Source organism: Betta splendens, chromosome 3, assembly GCF_900634795.4.
Source record: "Betta splendens chromosome 3, fBetSpl5.4, whole genome shotgun sequence".
In the NCBI taxonomy this organism is placed as follows: domain Eukaryota; kingdom Metazoa; phylum Chordata; class Actinopteri; order Anabantiformes; family Osphronemidae; genus Betta; species Betta splendens.
Window position 1 is genome coordinate 14,602,055 of NC_040883.2, and position 15,540 is coordinate 14,617,594.

The 15,540-nt window shown below is 45.1% G+C and overlaps 1 protein-coding gene across 7 annotated transcripts in view; it reads left to right on the forward strand.

Moving 5' to 3' along the window:
• zfhx3b (zinc finger homeobox 3b) overlaps positions 1–15,540 on the forward strand; it is a 273,921-nt gene that overhangs the window by 18,451 nt on the left and 239,930 nt on the right. The window contains exon 1 of one of the 7 annotated variants that reach the window (XM_041069976.2): positions 12,813–12,998. The exons of the other annotated variants lie outside the window; for them this stretch is intronic. The gene's annotated coding sequence lies outside the window, so the exon portion shown is untranslated. Of the gene's footprint in view, positions 1–12,812; positions 12,999–15,540 lie in introns of those variants that run through there. 7 annotated transcript variants of the gene reach the window in all.

Here is a 15,540-nt window from a genome sequence, read left to right on the forward strand (position 1 = left end):
ACACACAGGCCCCCAGTTACCCAGTCCCTCCACCCCTTCCAGTAATCTCCACTCCTCCACGGGTAGTCTCAAACCTTGTGTTCGTCCACCACCAACCAATTACCTGGCAACCCTGCCCTTATCCCCAGCACAGGCGTGATGCTGCTGCATGATGGGGTTTTTGTATATTGAATTCCATCTCCTGGTGAGATAAAGGGTGTAGGAACAGGGCTCTGCCGCTGTGCTAGATAAGTGTTTCTCACAAACCGTTCCTTGCCGCTTCTTCTGACACTGATTGTGGAGAAAAGAGACATTGGCAATGGCAGGGGGGAAAGGCGTGCGGGTAGAGGGCTGTTGCAGTGAGATTGGACCCAATTTCAGTATGATTTTCCCCTTGTTTTTAATTTGTTATGAAGCGGCACACGGAGATGTTGGAGCCGGCTCCTGAACCTTTTGCTGTTTCATGTTTGAGGTCCAAGTGTCGCTTTTGAGATCAATATTCAAATTGCAAGATATTTTCTCAGCATCTCTCATTCTCACTGAAGAGTTACCAAGGACTAGATATTACGCCTTAGATCCATAGTTTATCTTCATTTGGGATAGCTGCTCATTCGGCAGAGGTGACAGTTATGGGTTGAGCAGCTCTATGGAGTATCAGCTTTTATTCAGCTTCATCCCCTCTCTCTCAGTCCTATTTGTAAGCTGTCCTGAGAGGTGTCCCTTGGTACCTATGGCCTGAGCCAGACCCATCTATCTGTCTTTGTCTGGCCCACTGCGGGGAACCACACACTCATTGGTTGTCCTGGGGAACAATGTAAGTGATGGACCACCATTCATACATCAAACCCGCAAGGCGTTTGACAGTGCAGGACAGAAACATTGAAAATAATGACCACGGCAATATGTATCAGAGGTTAAAAATAGATTGCCTCAGAGAAGTGCTGGTAAAGTTGAAGCTGAGAGCTCTTCGGAGTGACCCACCCAACCCCGGCCCTCCCACTGTTTTAGAGGTTAATGGAAGCTGCCTTAAGCTCAGATAAAAAGATGTTTCCAGTTAGCTAAAATGAGTGATATTCAACTTACTTGGACACTAATATGCTCCAATTGAATTTTTCCCTTTTGTCAGAGGGGTGTCTGTTCTGCTGTGGACCCTCCCTCACAGCTGTGCCCTTGCCACTCACTGCTCAACCAGCACTGAGCTATGTCGCAGAGGTCAAGTGTGAGGGGTCAAGTTTAACCTGAAACCAGACGGAGTGCAAGGGAGGGGCCGGGGGTCGCTTCTGCGCAGCGTATTGCTCAACACCAGCGTGCCTGTTTATTTATATCAGTCTAATGAGCAGAACTCTCCAGACAAGCCAGGCCGATATATAATGACAATATCTCCACCCAATATATTCGACCTTGTCTGTTTTCGGGTAAATCGCCAAAATCTGATTATTACAAATATTCTGGACTCCTCCTCCTAATTTAATTTACCGTTCTTGAGTTCATTTAGATGCAACTGGCGAATTGCCTTTAAACATGAACTATGTTTGTGCAAGAGCTTATCCAGTTTCTTTCACATGTCGGGGACTTGATGTACGGCGTGTTTCTGTTTTTGTTCAGTAAATTGCTTGTGGATCCCGAATCTGTTCATGTACATAAACACATGTAGCTCTCTCAGTCACTTTCTCTCCAACACATGGACACACGCAGCATGAGTCAGCCCACACCTGGAACAGATAAAGGCCCTTTCATGTTTGCAAGGCTATCCTGAGGTCAGTGAATGCTGCCGTTGAGAGCTAGTTTTACTAGGAGTGAGTGTAGCTCGAGAAGAAATGAAAAGAAACCATATATATCCAGGTGTTGCAGAGTTAAGGAAGTTTTATTAGTCTACAATTCCTTGCTTGATTCCTTCCAGCAGCACTATAGAGATACTCCCTTGGCATCATATTTTCCCCATCTATTGCACCGTTGTCTTCTTGAGAGGGTGGATGGAATTATCAACAGCACGGTACATAAATAAAAGTCTGTTTCTGACAAGCTGCCATTTCAATCTAGTTTCCAGCTGTTACGGGAGAATGTGCGCTTGCAGCGTATTAATATGCACTATATTAACCTCTAGCCACAAGCCTCTTGATGGTCAGATTAGATAGATTCCATTGTGTTACTGATCTGTGAACTGTCCGTAAACGGAGAGACAAACACACCCACACAAAACGGACATCAGCAAGAATATTAATAATAATTTAATGTAAGATGCAATGCAAGTTAATGTGAAATGCAACTTTCCAGCTCAGTGGATATATATTGTAGGTATTTTGTGCTCGCAGAAACCTCTTTAGGTTGTTGTTGTTGTGATTGAAAAGACTCGTGTCCAGTTTCTCTCCGTAATCTGTGGAAGAACATGCGTGGCCCGTGACACCTGTGTTCCCGTAAAGTTTCCGGTGCAGGTGTAATTCCCTGTAAAACGTCCTATAATTTACTGCCCTCTGGGAGCACACTGACTCCGGGTGTAAAAATCAATAGGATGGTGGAGAGGGATTGGGCACCGTGTCTGTGCTCAGCCCCACTGTACAGTATGTGCAGTTAGGGTAATTCAGTAATAGCAGGGGATGAGGTTCAACCCATCTAATGCTCTATCTGAAGGGGATAAATGTTTTACAACACTATAGTTTAACCCTTCCTTTCCTCTCTGCTCTGCCCCCACAGTCTCTGAAGGCTCTATCCAGGGATCATCACTAGATGTGGTGGAGGTGCTATTGGAGTGAGTGTACTTGTGCGTGTGGGGTTCACCCCCCTTGTCTTCCCCAGTGTGCGTTCCGACTCACAATGCTCTGTAACCTTGTAAAGAGAGCCTGAGGCATTTTAGCATATGCCGATCTTCAAAAGCCTCCAGTAGTTTCGATGGGAACCCATGCGGAAAACATGCATTAAAACGCACAAGATGCTGCGTCGACTGCATGTCGCATATATCAGATGAATGTATAAAGGGGCCTGAAGTAAAACCCAGATTCTGTGGACCTAGTAATTCCTCTGTAAAGCGATCGATTGATAAGTCGGATCAGCGGTGGTGGATGTTCACTCAGCATATGGCTCCATCACCTTGACTCTGTTTCTAATGAAAGCAAGAATGAAGCTTTTGTGTTAATAAGCGCGTTTGAGTGCGACGGCGAGGAAACGGCCGAGCAGGGAGATTCCGCTCGGGCTCACAGCCCGGTCTGCATGACGTGTCTGCGCTGCAGCGGGGACACGCAATTCGCTCTGTCAGAACGCAGTGGAGAGATCTCATTGTGCCTGCTCGGATTGGCACCAACAGCGATCACTTGTTTCTGATTTATTAGATAGGCGAGGAAATTAATTTTGCTCCAAAATGCATGGTCGGAAATTAGATGGTGAAATTGTGTGAAAGAATCAGTGATTGTTTTCCCCCCCGGTCTCCCTCTGGAGGTACTGATAACTACTGATCTCTGTGACACCATTAATGAAAAACTTATTCAGATTCAGAAAGAAACTGTCTTCAGCGTTGTTGTAATTAACTTGGCTATCTCTCCTGCTTTTTAGGTGATTTAAGCCACCCATTAACATTTGCCCCCCAAAAACTGTCCTGTACTGTTTGGGTCGTGGCTGGTTGTGGACCTCAGGAAGTTCTGCCCTTCACTCTGCTTGTGTGCGACTGGCTCCTTTCAAAATAAAAATATACAGTAAACTAAGAGACCTTTGAGATGGTTTGGTGCCTTTAAAAATAGGTTTAATGATAGTTTGAGTATATGCTGTTGTGCTTAATTATTTGCAGAAGGTATATTTATTATAATCTTTTTGACCATTAGCAAATGGCATTGAAAGACCATGTAAATTAGTTTTGTTTCCATGTAAACTAGCTTTAAATGATCAGCTGCATGTCCCTTGTGCATTAGTGTGGTTTACGTCCAATCTCAGGTTGCCCTATGGAAGCAATGGCCCACTTAGTACTAAATGCTTTGCTGTAATGATTTTGCACATGATGCAAGCGTTTATTGTGAGTAGTGATGTTTTGGTTACTCTGCTCTAAAGGAAAATGAAAAGTTTTATTAAGGCTGGTTGTATTATCTGTCCTCTTAACCCATCAGCTGGCTGAGCCTCCGTATATCCACATCACCAGCTTACCTCGCTACATGGCAGGACTTTATGGCAGAATATAAATAAAGCAGCAGTCGAGCTTTTTGATTTCCACCCCTTATCCACACATGCTATGACAGACAGATGTAAACATTCACAACCATGCAAAACGTACAGCATCACACTAATAGAAATCCACACTAATACCCGCTGGATAGTTGATCATTCATTCTCACTTCCCCGTGTTTCTCTGTGCTACTCTGTCCCCAGCATGTCCTCCACCAACAAGGCTGTTCCACCATTTTCTCAGGATTGAATGCAAATTGGTTAAAACACTGATCAGAACTTATTACAAAATGGAGCCTTGCTTAGAGAAAGAAATGGTGCATTACTATGAGAGCGGGGAGGGGAGGGGAGAGCCTGAATGTGAGCTGGGAGCGTCGATGGGTTGGGCTGCTCGGGGTGTGTGCATGTGGAGGGGGGGGGCTGTGGCAGGAAAATTAAATTTATTTTTTCATAGGGTGAAGGAGGATGGAGGGGGTGGAGGGGTTCAGTAATGGCACCTTTTTTAGCGTTTTCTGCGTATATGTACAGACGGAAGAAAATGTTTTCTCAGTAGCTTCTTTCCATGTGTTTACATTCTGTTCTCATATCGGTGTTCCTGTCTGTCTGTCTGTCTGTCTGTCTGTCTGTCTGTCTGTCTGTCTGTCTGCCTGCATTTAACCCTCCCAGATCCACCCCCACCCCCTGCTCCCCCATTTCTCTTCTGTCAGATCCCCAAGGTTATGGCATTTCTGGACATGTAATCAGGTTCAGTCTTGATGCTGATTATGCTGCGCCCCTCATCCTTACCCCATATACTATTTATCCTGTACCTGACATTACATATTCAAGCCTTTGTCCGGTTTCCACTGCACACCCCACTGTGATAAATGAACATGACCTTGTAAAACACGCAGGCTGAAGAACAATGATTCCACTTTTTATGAATTCATTTTTTCCAGTGGATCCTGTGTTCAGCGGGTACAGTGGTGAAGCTTAACTCACTCACACTCGCGTCTAATAAAGGTGCATTTGAAATTTATTGAAGCAAAATTGAGGTACAGGCTACATATGTGAGCTATTATGGGTAATTTAGGTAGTTATGTCTCTTGTCCCTTTGACCTAAAGGGATCATTTTTGCACCTTGTCAGTAATAATAAAAACGGAACGGCTCCCTTCTGAATGCTGCCTCAACAGTTTCATGACTGGTTTGATCTTTTTCTTTTGCCTTATTTTGCATCCTTGCATCTGTATCTTGGCATTTTTTTCTCTCAAACGGCAAAATTAATTTGTTACACCTGCCTTTGCGTGAGGGAAATTTTCGGATGTGGACAGTTGCACAGTGGAAGTAGGTGTAGCAGTTCTCAGAGGCTGTTATTGATCTCTTGGCGAGGGCAGCCCCGTCTCTCCGGCCTCCTTCTCTTGGCAGACTGCAGTACCGGCGCCTGGCCAGTAGATGGCGTTCCTTGTTTAGGTATTCTCGCTTTCCACTCGCTGAACCTTGCTTGCTCACCCATGACTTGTGAAAGTGCTCTGGGGTAGGCCTCCCTAACCTATCATCCCCCACACCCCTCTGAGCACCCCTTCCATCTCCGCCATCTCCCCCGCCGCCCCCTCCCTCTCCATCCAGGGGGCAGAGTCACCGAGGTGGCAGTTCTAACAAGCTGCTGGCGACCGCACTGCTCAAATGAGCCAAATCAAAGAGAAAAGGGGGAGTGGGATAGGTATCGCCATGAACCTCCTGCCGAGAACAACCGTTCTGATGAATATGAAATGAATTTGTATTGCTTGACACGATAAGCCCAAGGATAACCCGGCGCTCACTCATCATCTTTACCCTGACATCTTCTGACATTAAAAGATATGCAGGACAACATCAACAAAATCATGCTATGGCAATAACTGGCCGACTAGCCGTGAACTGTTTGCGGGGTGGTTTTTGAACGGGAACATTACAGAACCAATGAATTGCAAATTAACAGGATTTGCATGCCTATTTTGTTGTGGACAAGGTCAAGTGTTCACCCAACCTTCCAGTGTGTCTTCATGTCCTTTGTGGACAGATGAATGCCTTGGACACAACATCACTATTTAGTTTCACTGACTGATGTATCGGCATTAAAAAGGAAGTGCTTCTGTATCATTTTTGTTTTTCGCGTCAAGTTTGCCTCCCGTCTTCCTCTTCATTCTTCATTCTCTCTGCACCTCTCTGATTTCTCATTTCATTTTGCGGTGCAGTCGCTATCCTTCTGCATCTTGCGTCTCTCTTGGGCTGTCGTCTTGGCATCTGTGATGAAATGGCGTCGGGTCACTCCACCAAAGAAGAAAAAAAAAAACAGGATCGTGGGGGGGGGGAAAAAAAAGCATTGTTGAGTGTGAGGAAGTGATGGACTATGTGTTACTGCACACGTGCACATGCACTCATGTGGTCGCCGGACACTTCATTTAACGCATACGTGCAGATGCGGGACTGTCTGGTTGTCCGAAAGCCAAAAAACTAGGAAGTGCATAAGCATGCTTATGATTTCATGAGTTAATGTTCCCAAATGCTGCTGGCGTGAAAGACGAGCCACTGACATTGTTCATCCAAGGGAAGGCAACAGGAAACGGGGATGATAATGCTTCAGCTTTATGTGTGTGTGAAACCTCAGAATCTCAAGCCTGGCTTTCACAAAGATCCCCCCACGTAGATGTGGCGCATACAGAAATATTGTTTCTATCCTTTTGGTGATTTTTAAGCTTTGTGTAACTTAATATAGCTTCACCTGCAGCTCATTCACTCACCTCTAATTCTGCTTCAGCATTAATATTTCCTGCTGTGTTTTAGTCGCATTATTATCATTTAGCAGATTTTGAGCGCTGCTCTTTATTTTTTAACATTTCTAAATTTAGACCTCTTTTTTATATTCATTGTCATCAGGGCCACTTGTTTAGTGGACAAGTTTAAGAAGCTGGTCCTGGGCCTGCGTCTTCCAGTGAGTAGCAGTAGGTGCTAACAGTGGGTCAGGAAGGTGCAGAGGGCTGCGGTACATCCCTCAGCCTCCAGATCAGAACACGGAGCTTGTTTTTCTCTGGTGACCTATCTAGACACACATTTAGTTTGTCCTCATCTCCAGGCTGCAGAATTTACTTCTGCAACATTTCTTCCCCTCTACTGTCCAGAAATACATGTCAGGCTGCGAGCGTAGCACACTGAGGAAGTTGGCGTCTTTAAAAAGAGCAATGTGGGATGTTCATTCATGGTAATATTTCGTTTAAAACAGCCCAGAATAATGACTGCATTGTTGGCACATTGATCCTGGTTGGTAAGTCATTTCCTCAATGCTTTTGTGAGCATTGTCTTCAGACTGAATGCTGGAGGTGTTTTTGCTTTTGGTTTTTCTGAGTGGACACAATAAAAGCAATTTCTCCATAAAGCCACTCAAACATGGAGTGAACAGACAAAGGGGATTGGAGAAAATCTGGGCCACAGCAGAATCCAGCCTGCCCCTCTGCTAACCTCCTCTCAAGCAAACACAGCAGCCATTTCCTCCCTCTGTCCCTGGAGCCCCTCGCCCCTTGCTGAAGCACCAATTCAGCCGGCTGTAGCACAGGTGTGACGTGTGCCATTTCATCCTACACTATTTCACACTATTGTAAAACACCAGTTATCACAAGTTTCCAATGCTCCATACTGTGTTTAAAATACATTTTCTAAATAGACTTTAAAAGAAAATGACCAATTAAATTAAAATTTATTTCCTGCAGGCTGTATGGCTACATTTTTCTAAGTGAGGTATTTTGTGTATAAAATTTATTCATTGAAAAAATTATATAAATTTTTTAAAGCTATACAATTTTATTTTTGCATTCTTAATTTCTAGAAACTTAAAAGGAATTACTCAAAAATAGCTCCTGCATAACCTAATATTTATTTTAAACAATCTCATGTGCATGTAATTTAAAAACGATGTAATAATAATTATACTTTTGATATGTTTTGCTGTTTAAGCGTAACAGAGGGACTTTCCCACTGGCTTGGTCCAGTGGTGTATTTTATGTACAGATGCATCTGGTTGGAATCAGTTGATGCCGCTGAGGGAGCTGAAAGTGAAAGAGGCTGTTATGCTTTAGCACTGGCCGAACTGCCAAAGTCACAGCCTGAACGGACTAAATCCCCGGCGTGTCCGCAAAGTCAAGCGTGATGGAATCACTGCTGTGCTGTCCGAAACCGGAAAAAACAAAGTGAACGTTGACAAACACGGTCTTATGACTTATGAGTGAATGATTTACATGCATTTAATAAAAAAAAAAAAGAAATTTGGGATTTACATAAATACTACACTAATGTTTACATGCTTTTATTTGATGTCAACCTTTAAAACAATGAAATTAATTTTATTTATTGTCAATTAGATACATTTTATGATTTAGCTTTTAATTAATGTAAAACAATTTGAAGTTTTTTTTAATTTTTTTTTTTTATAATTTTTTAGCATTCAACAAAAAAGGTGATATGTTTTTCTTTTTGTTCTTGTTTTGCCCCTGATGTGGATGAGTATGGAAGGGTTAGGACAGAGGGAGGGGGCGTTGTGTATTCTATGTCACTGAGTCTCCTGACATATCTGTATTCCTCATCTTCTGTCTCCTCTTTGAATAGAAATAAAGAAGAGAGGAGGGCTCGTTTTTTTTTAAGTCCTGCTCTCGCCTTACCATTTTCATCAGCTGCTCTGATAGCCATGAATCTTGTCACTCATGTTTTTCATCAACTCATGTCCATGGAGCGTGTGGCGAGTCCCGGAGATGGCCGCTGAAGCGAAATCAGTGGTCAGACGGAGAGTCACAGCCGCGCTGGTAAACAACACAAGCGCACACGCGGGGAACATCACTGTCTCCATGAGATCGCGCTGCCGACGTGTACCAACGTACAAAAGCTACAACACACGCGCAATCCTGAGATAAAACATGGCAGTAAAATGTCTGCGCGCCTGTGAATTACATGCACATCTTTCAGAGGTGAACTGACTGAACAGACAGAAACTGGAACAGTGTGTATATTTGAGGAAAACATCTTCGCGCGGACTGTGTTTCGCTGGCAAAATGTTTCAGGGCGAGCAGGAATTTGGTCTTTCCTCGTGAATGTTTGCAAAAGCGAGTGGAAAACAAGAGCGGAGTGTGTACTGTAATGTTTCCTCCTGGTTCGATTCTCAGATGGCAGCAGCCAGTTACTCTCATCTGTGCTCCTCGCTGCATCTGGCTTCTGCTGCTTGTCAGCACAGCTGCACTTGTTTTCATATGTGAGCCGTGTTTCTTTTGGTGCAATTTTTCCGTGCCTCCCGGATACTTTGTTCTTTCAACCTGAACTTGACATTATTTTCCTTGCTTATGCTCGAGTCTGGAATGATTGGCTGTGACAAAAGAGGAATCTTCCTCCACGCTCAGGAGCAGACCGATGACCTCTCGGACAGCTGTCGTTTACCGTTAGTCATGGCCCAGTCTCCCTCGCTAATTTTGTTTCTCGCTGCTTTTTGTTGTGTCCATTTCCACCTTTTCACAGTTTAATGCAAAGCACATTTTCAGCATTTTTCTCTGAAGCCACAACTGTCTCCCAGATGGAAATCACTTATTCTTTGGGCGTTAATTAGGATTTAATTGCCCTAATTACAGTACTTCATTATCTCGTACATGATTAAGATAATTAGCTTAGTGTTAAATACTGTGACTTTTTTCTTGTGAGATGGGAAGAATTGCCCTTGATTAGTTTAATGAGATTAATTATACTTAGATACATCAGGTATAACTGTGAAAATTCCCACCTGCAATTCCACTTTCACACTGTTAATGGAAAAATCGTCCTTAATGAAGCCATACATGTGTCTCTACCAGGTAATTAATTGGAAACAGCAGCGCAGATGGTGTAAATGTAGATAATCTGTGTACATTATATCTTCTTTAATGCAGTTTAATAGGTGCTCCTCTAGCGTGTGGGGCCGTCTCCTTTTAGATGTTTGAGAATGAGGTCAATAAATGTTGACATTTCTCGGCCTTGTGGTTGGATATGGAGATGCTTTTTATTTTCCTTTTAAAACTCTTTACTCTAAACTTCAGAACTGTTTGAGCCTGGATATAGCCTGCACGGAACTTTACATGTTTAAATTGTAATTGCTTGTTAAGCACCGAACAGAGTTTGAAAAGTGACCTAATATCCGTGTCTCTGATGAGTTTGAAACAGATATTAGGCCTGTTTCACAGAAACTCTATCTTAAATAAGGTCAGCATGTGTTGAATCGAGCCGAATCAATCAGCGTGGCTAGACTTTAGTGGAATTTAAGCGTTGTGAACAGAACGGCGTAGTTTAATACGGGATTCAGCTGGAAAATCTAGCAGCGTGCTGAAAATCAGAAAATTGCTGGCAGCCTCGTCTGTCTACGTCTGCTTCTCTATCGTTCCCTTCCACACTCTCCATCTCTTTCTCTGTGTGTCTGCAGTCAGAGGGTAGAGTCAGTTTTACTGTCACTACCTGTGAAATTGTATTCCACGAAGATGGATGCATTCTCTTATATTCATGACATCCAGGGAAGCGCAGTCACCTCCAAAACCGTTTAATATGGATGCTATGGAGACGCACACGTGAGCACCCGTGCGCGTGCTCGTGCGGACGCGCCCCATGTGCGACGGCGCCGGCGCGCGGACCCCGACGCGCTCGCTGACGCGCACGGCTTTTTGCCCCAAAGACAATGCGCGGCTGGTGTTTGGCTCCGGCTGATGATGGAGAGTGGTAGTGACAGTGCTGCTCTCCGTAGGGTTGATGCATTACAACGCGGCGCTGCCATGTTGCGTAAATTCTCTGTCTCTCCTCATTGAGAACATGGAAGCTTCTCATCTCGCATGGTACCAGTGCACTTTAGCTCATCTACTCCTCTGTTGCTTCATCTCTGGAGTTTCGTAATGACATTCGCTCCGTGTAGGCCCGTCATCCATTTTGATGGTACTGAGGTGTTGTCTTTCTCTTTGGTGTGTGTGTGTGTGTGTGTGTGTGTATCCGCTTCTGGTCTGAGTGGCAGTGCGGTGTAATATTGTATTCAGAGGTGTTTGCTCTCGGTCCCTGTGCAGCTGCTGGAGAGTACATGTGCTCTGCAGGTGTAGCCCACCTTCCTGCTCTCGTAGGGAAAACCCACGCAGGGTAATCGGCTCGGGTTGTGCGGGAAGATAAAGTCCGTGTGTGTAAATTGGCCCGCCCTGTGCGTGCGCCATCTGTGTGCACACGTGCAGTGTGTGCATGCGTAAGTGTATTTATTTGCAGTGATGGAGCCGGGGATTTGGGAGGGGGGCACGGTCTGCGGGTCAAGGGGCCAGCAAAGTCTCACAGTTGAAGGGTTTGTGGACTGCAGCCGCAGAAGTACACAGGATTAATAAAACAACAGTGAGCACGGGATGGGACTCGGAGGGTACTAGCAGACCCTCACCCCCCCCTCCGCTCCTCCACCACTATCCTAATATAACTAAGAGATGGATCCCCACGAGTCCTTGGGGGAAGGGTGAGGGGTGGTGCTGTTTCACCTCTCCTGTACAGCAAGCCGCCAGAACCCTGTTACTGTCTGCAGGCAGCCAGCAGGGCCTCCCAGGTGTACTGTACCATGTGGTCGGCGCTCTCCGGACGCTCCCACGTCTTCCCCCGGCGCCCCGACGTGACGGGACCGCCAGACGCAGCGCTTTGCACGCGCGCAGTGAAATAAAAAGTACAGGATGCATCGCGCTCTTCGAGGTTCACCCCCGCGGAGAGACTCCTGGAACGGTTGCAGCGCTGCTCCGTTTCAGTCTCCGTGTGCCTGTTTGCTTGGCTCTATTGTAGAACTAAACTTAGGCACCATGCCCTAGCTGCAGGTTGTGTGGAGTTTCTACACCTTGTTCTTTGGCGAGGGGGAGGGAAGGAATCACAGAGTCGGCAGAAATTGGGGTTCTGTTCAGAGGTTCAGAAGCGAGGTTTTGTGTAATCCTATGCTAAATTCAGCATCAGATCTTTTGGGAAGCTGTGTAAAACCAGTATGTTTTTCTTGTTTTCTATGTCTTTACTTTTCCTGCACACCTCAAAAATGATGATAGCACATGGCTTTTCAGCTATCTCACCCTCAAGGCAAAATGTACAAGGCTGCTAGGCGGCGTTACCTCTTCCTCTTCCTAGAGACAGCTAACCCCCTCAAAGGATGCTGATGTCTGGAGAGGGAATGCCTATGAGCAGAAATGGAAAAGAAGGAGGGAGGCTTTGGGATGGGGTAGGGGGTGAGGGGCACTGAATAGAAGGGAAAGGGAGGAGGGAGGGAATATGTGTTTGATTCAAAGAAGGAAAAAAAAAGACAATTTGGTCCCCCTGTTCTTTGTAGAACATTTAGCTTTGACCCTCCCTTGCTTTTTCTACTCCCTCCCACCACCCCCCAACTTATACACACAGACACACAGGGTCCAGCAGATCTGCAGGATATCACACCACCATAGAGCCTTTTCTATCTTCTCTGCAGAGATGCATGCTTCTTAATATATATATATATATATATATATATACATATATATATATATATATATATCTGCACTGTATCATGTGTATATGTCCACATTGTTGCAACAGGCAGACACTGAGGGAGGAGAGAGAAATGGAGAGAGAGTGACAGGAAGGGAGTGAGGGAGGAAGAGAGCGAGGTAGAGTGAGAACCGGTCTAAAATAGGAAAAAGGAGGGGGAGAGGTTTATATGTTGGTTACATGTTTATGATGCAGTGAAAAATATCAGTTTAGATTTACAAAAAAAAAAAGACCTGAGGATAGAATCAGAGCCTTTTTTGTATTTGTGGTGAACTAGTCTACATAGCTGCAGCCAAAGCCCTGACCAGAACTCTACTTGTGCTGAGCGGACTGGAGGCGACCCAGGGTAAGTTATGGGCTTTTTTCTTTCGCTCCCTCTCTACGCTGCTGATTACGATGCTGCTGATTGATTGGTTAGAGGCTGTGGATTATCACGGGCCGCTCGTCACCAGGTACCTGATGATGAGAGGAGAGAGAGACGAGGGGAGGAGGAGGGAAGGCTGGGTGGGGGGGGAGAGAGGAGGGGTGGAAATTAGATGAGCACGGCCGGCGTTCACATCACCAGATCTCACTAACGCTCTCTTTTCTGATTTTTCTGTTTACTCTGCCGTCGCACGTTTGTGTGCGGCGTGTGCGAAAATTGATTTTGTGCGTATTTGTGTATGAGCTGCATGCGTGCGTGTGGTCCCAGACGGCACACGTTGCCAGCCCGCCTGCTTTCCCTTAGTCAGAGCGGCGTGTGCTGATGAGGCTGCGGGGAGGGGTTTGCTGATGAGGGGAGGCCAGAGGGGCCTTTTTGTGAATATGCAGATGAGGGGCACGTGTAAATGGGAGGGGGCTCGGCGCGTGTGTGTGTGCGCCACACGCTTTACTGTTTATATGTTCCCCATAGGGAGCCTGATCCTCAACAGATTGCCGGTGTTTGGTGTGATCTTGCCGCCGCTTTGTTTGGGGCATTCGCTGACAAAGATAAAGACGGAGACGAGGGGATGGAGGGAGGGGAGAAGTGCAGGCGGGGAAAAAAGAATCGGATATAAAAGTACAGTTAAAGAGAAGGGAGATGGTAGCGCAGCTCCAGGGCATATTTTCACCCCGTTGACAAGACGTGATGATTGCTGTTTTGCCCCCTCCCTCCTCCCCTTTACCTCCCTAGACGTTTTTCTAATCCATTTGCATGTCAAAGCAGTGGAGGCCACTGCGCAGATTAGTATGAGATGACATAATGATGTAATGAATTAAATGCTCCTGTTTAAGCGCTGCACTTTGCTTCAGTGGGAGGCGAGGACAGGGGAATGAGGGGCGAGTAAGAAGGGAACAAGTAGGGACCGGACCCCGCTATGCTTTTGTGAGCTTCGCTCCTTTTTCTGCTTGATGTAATTACTGTACAACACTACATCGCTTCTGAGTTTAATTATATTTACACATTTTAGATGCATGGATATTTTTAACAGCCTGTTAATGTTGGACTCCTTCTGTACAAGCCCAGTAATTATTACCCTTTTGCTTTAACTTTTTCATGTTGACACATTGAATTTATTATTAAAAAATAATTAGCAAAAGAAATGATAATGTTGTATTTTTTTATTTAAAATATTAAAATCTTGATGAGAGAATATTATTATTTTTTTAGTAGCTTCACATGCAGACCTGTTTTTTGTTCTTATATCTTCTTTTGTCTCTGGCAGCATACTAAGTCCAGCCTAAAATCCCAACTCATACGACACACTTTTGTAAAAACCGTCATACCTTTCACCAGAGCCCTTAAGTGGCTGTGTGTGGCACAGCAACGGCGCATGGAGTAGATCATCGATTGATGCGCTGGCTAAAGTAGTGTTTTTATGAAGCCCAAAAGATCTGAGACATGACACCTGGGTCTCTGTGGAGAAACACCTACTGTGTGACAGAAGCTGGAGTGTGTCACTCTTGTCATCTCCCACTCCACCAATGATAGAAACCCCCCGTACACGCCTCCGTCACCTGTATCAATCGGGATAACTGCCTCGTGGAGCATGGGGGCAGAACAGGGTCCTGTTGAGGAGATGGATCCGTCCCTCATCTAACTAAACTTTGAGTTATTCACACTATCTTACTTCCCTCCACTTGTATTGATCTGAGATGTACTACACTGATTCTGTGTTGCTTGCCTGATGCTGGGCTTCTCTATTTGGTCATGATTTGGTTCTTCCCTGAGTGGAATAATGGGCTCGATTGACAGCAAGATCAATAGTTAATGAAGACATCATGATGCCGGTGGTATTTATAGATTTAACTAAAGTAGGTGTAATGTAGCTAATTATTAAAATGGAAAGCTTCATATTTGGTATCATATTAAAGCAAATTATTTGTAGAATGTTTTCAATATGACCAGCTGTAAAACACCTAATGGTGAAAGAGGAAAAAGAGGAGGAATAAATTTCACAATTTTTTTTGTTAGTTTGTGTGTTTGTGTCTGTCCCCAGTGTGGCCCCCGAGCTGGGTCCAGGCGGGTGTGGTCGCGTGGAGTCAGCTGGCTGGTGCAGGGGGTAATGAGTATGCACTGTGACAGCTGGGATAAAGTGTATGGATGTGTTTGGTGGGAGTAATCAGCTGTCGACCACGGGGTGTAAGAGGGTGATGTGAGGCTTTATGACTGTAGAGCGCGCGCACGCGCACGCGCGCACACACACACACACACACACACACACACACACACACACACACACACACACACCGTGGTCCACTGGGACTGCATGCTTCACCTCACCCCTGCTCTGCTGAACATATCCTGAGCTTCACAGCTAGCTTCTCTTTTTTGCCTTCAGTAAAAGTGTATTTTTAGTCTTTGCTTCAAATGCACTGAAAATAAGCTTTTTTTTTATTACACACAGTGAGATGATCAGAAATGTAAT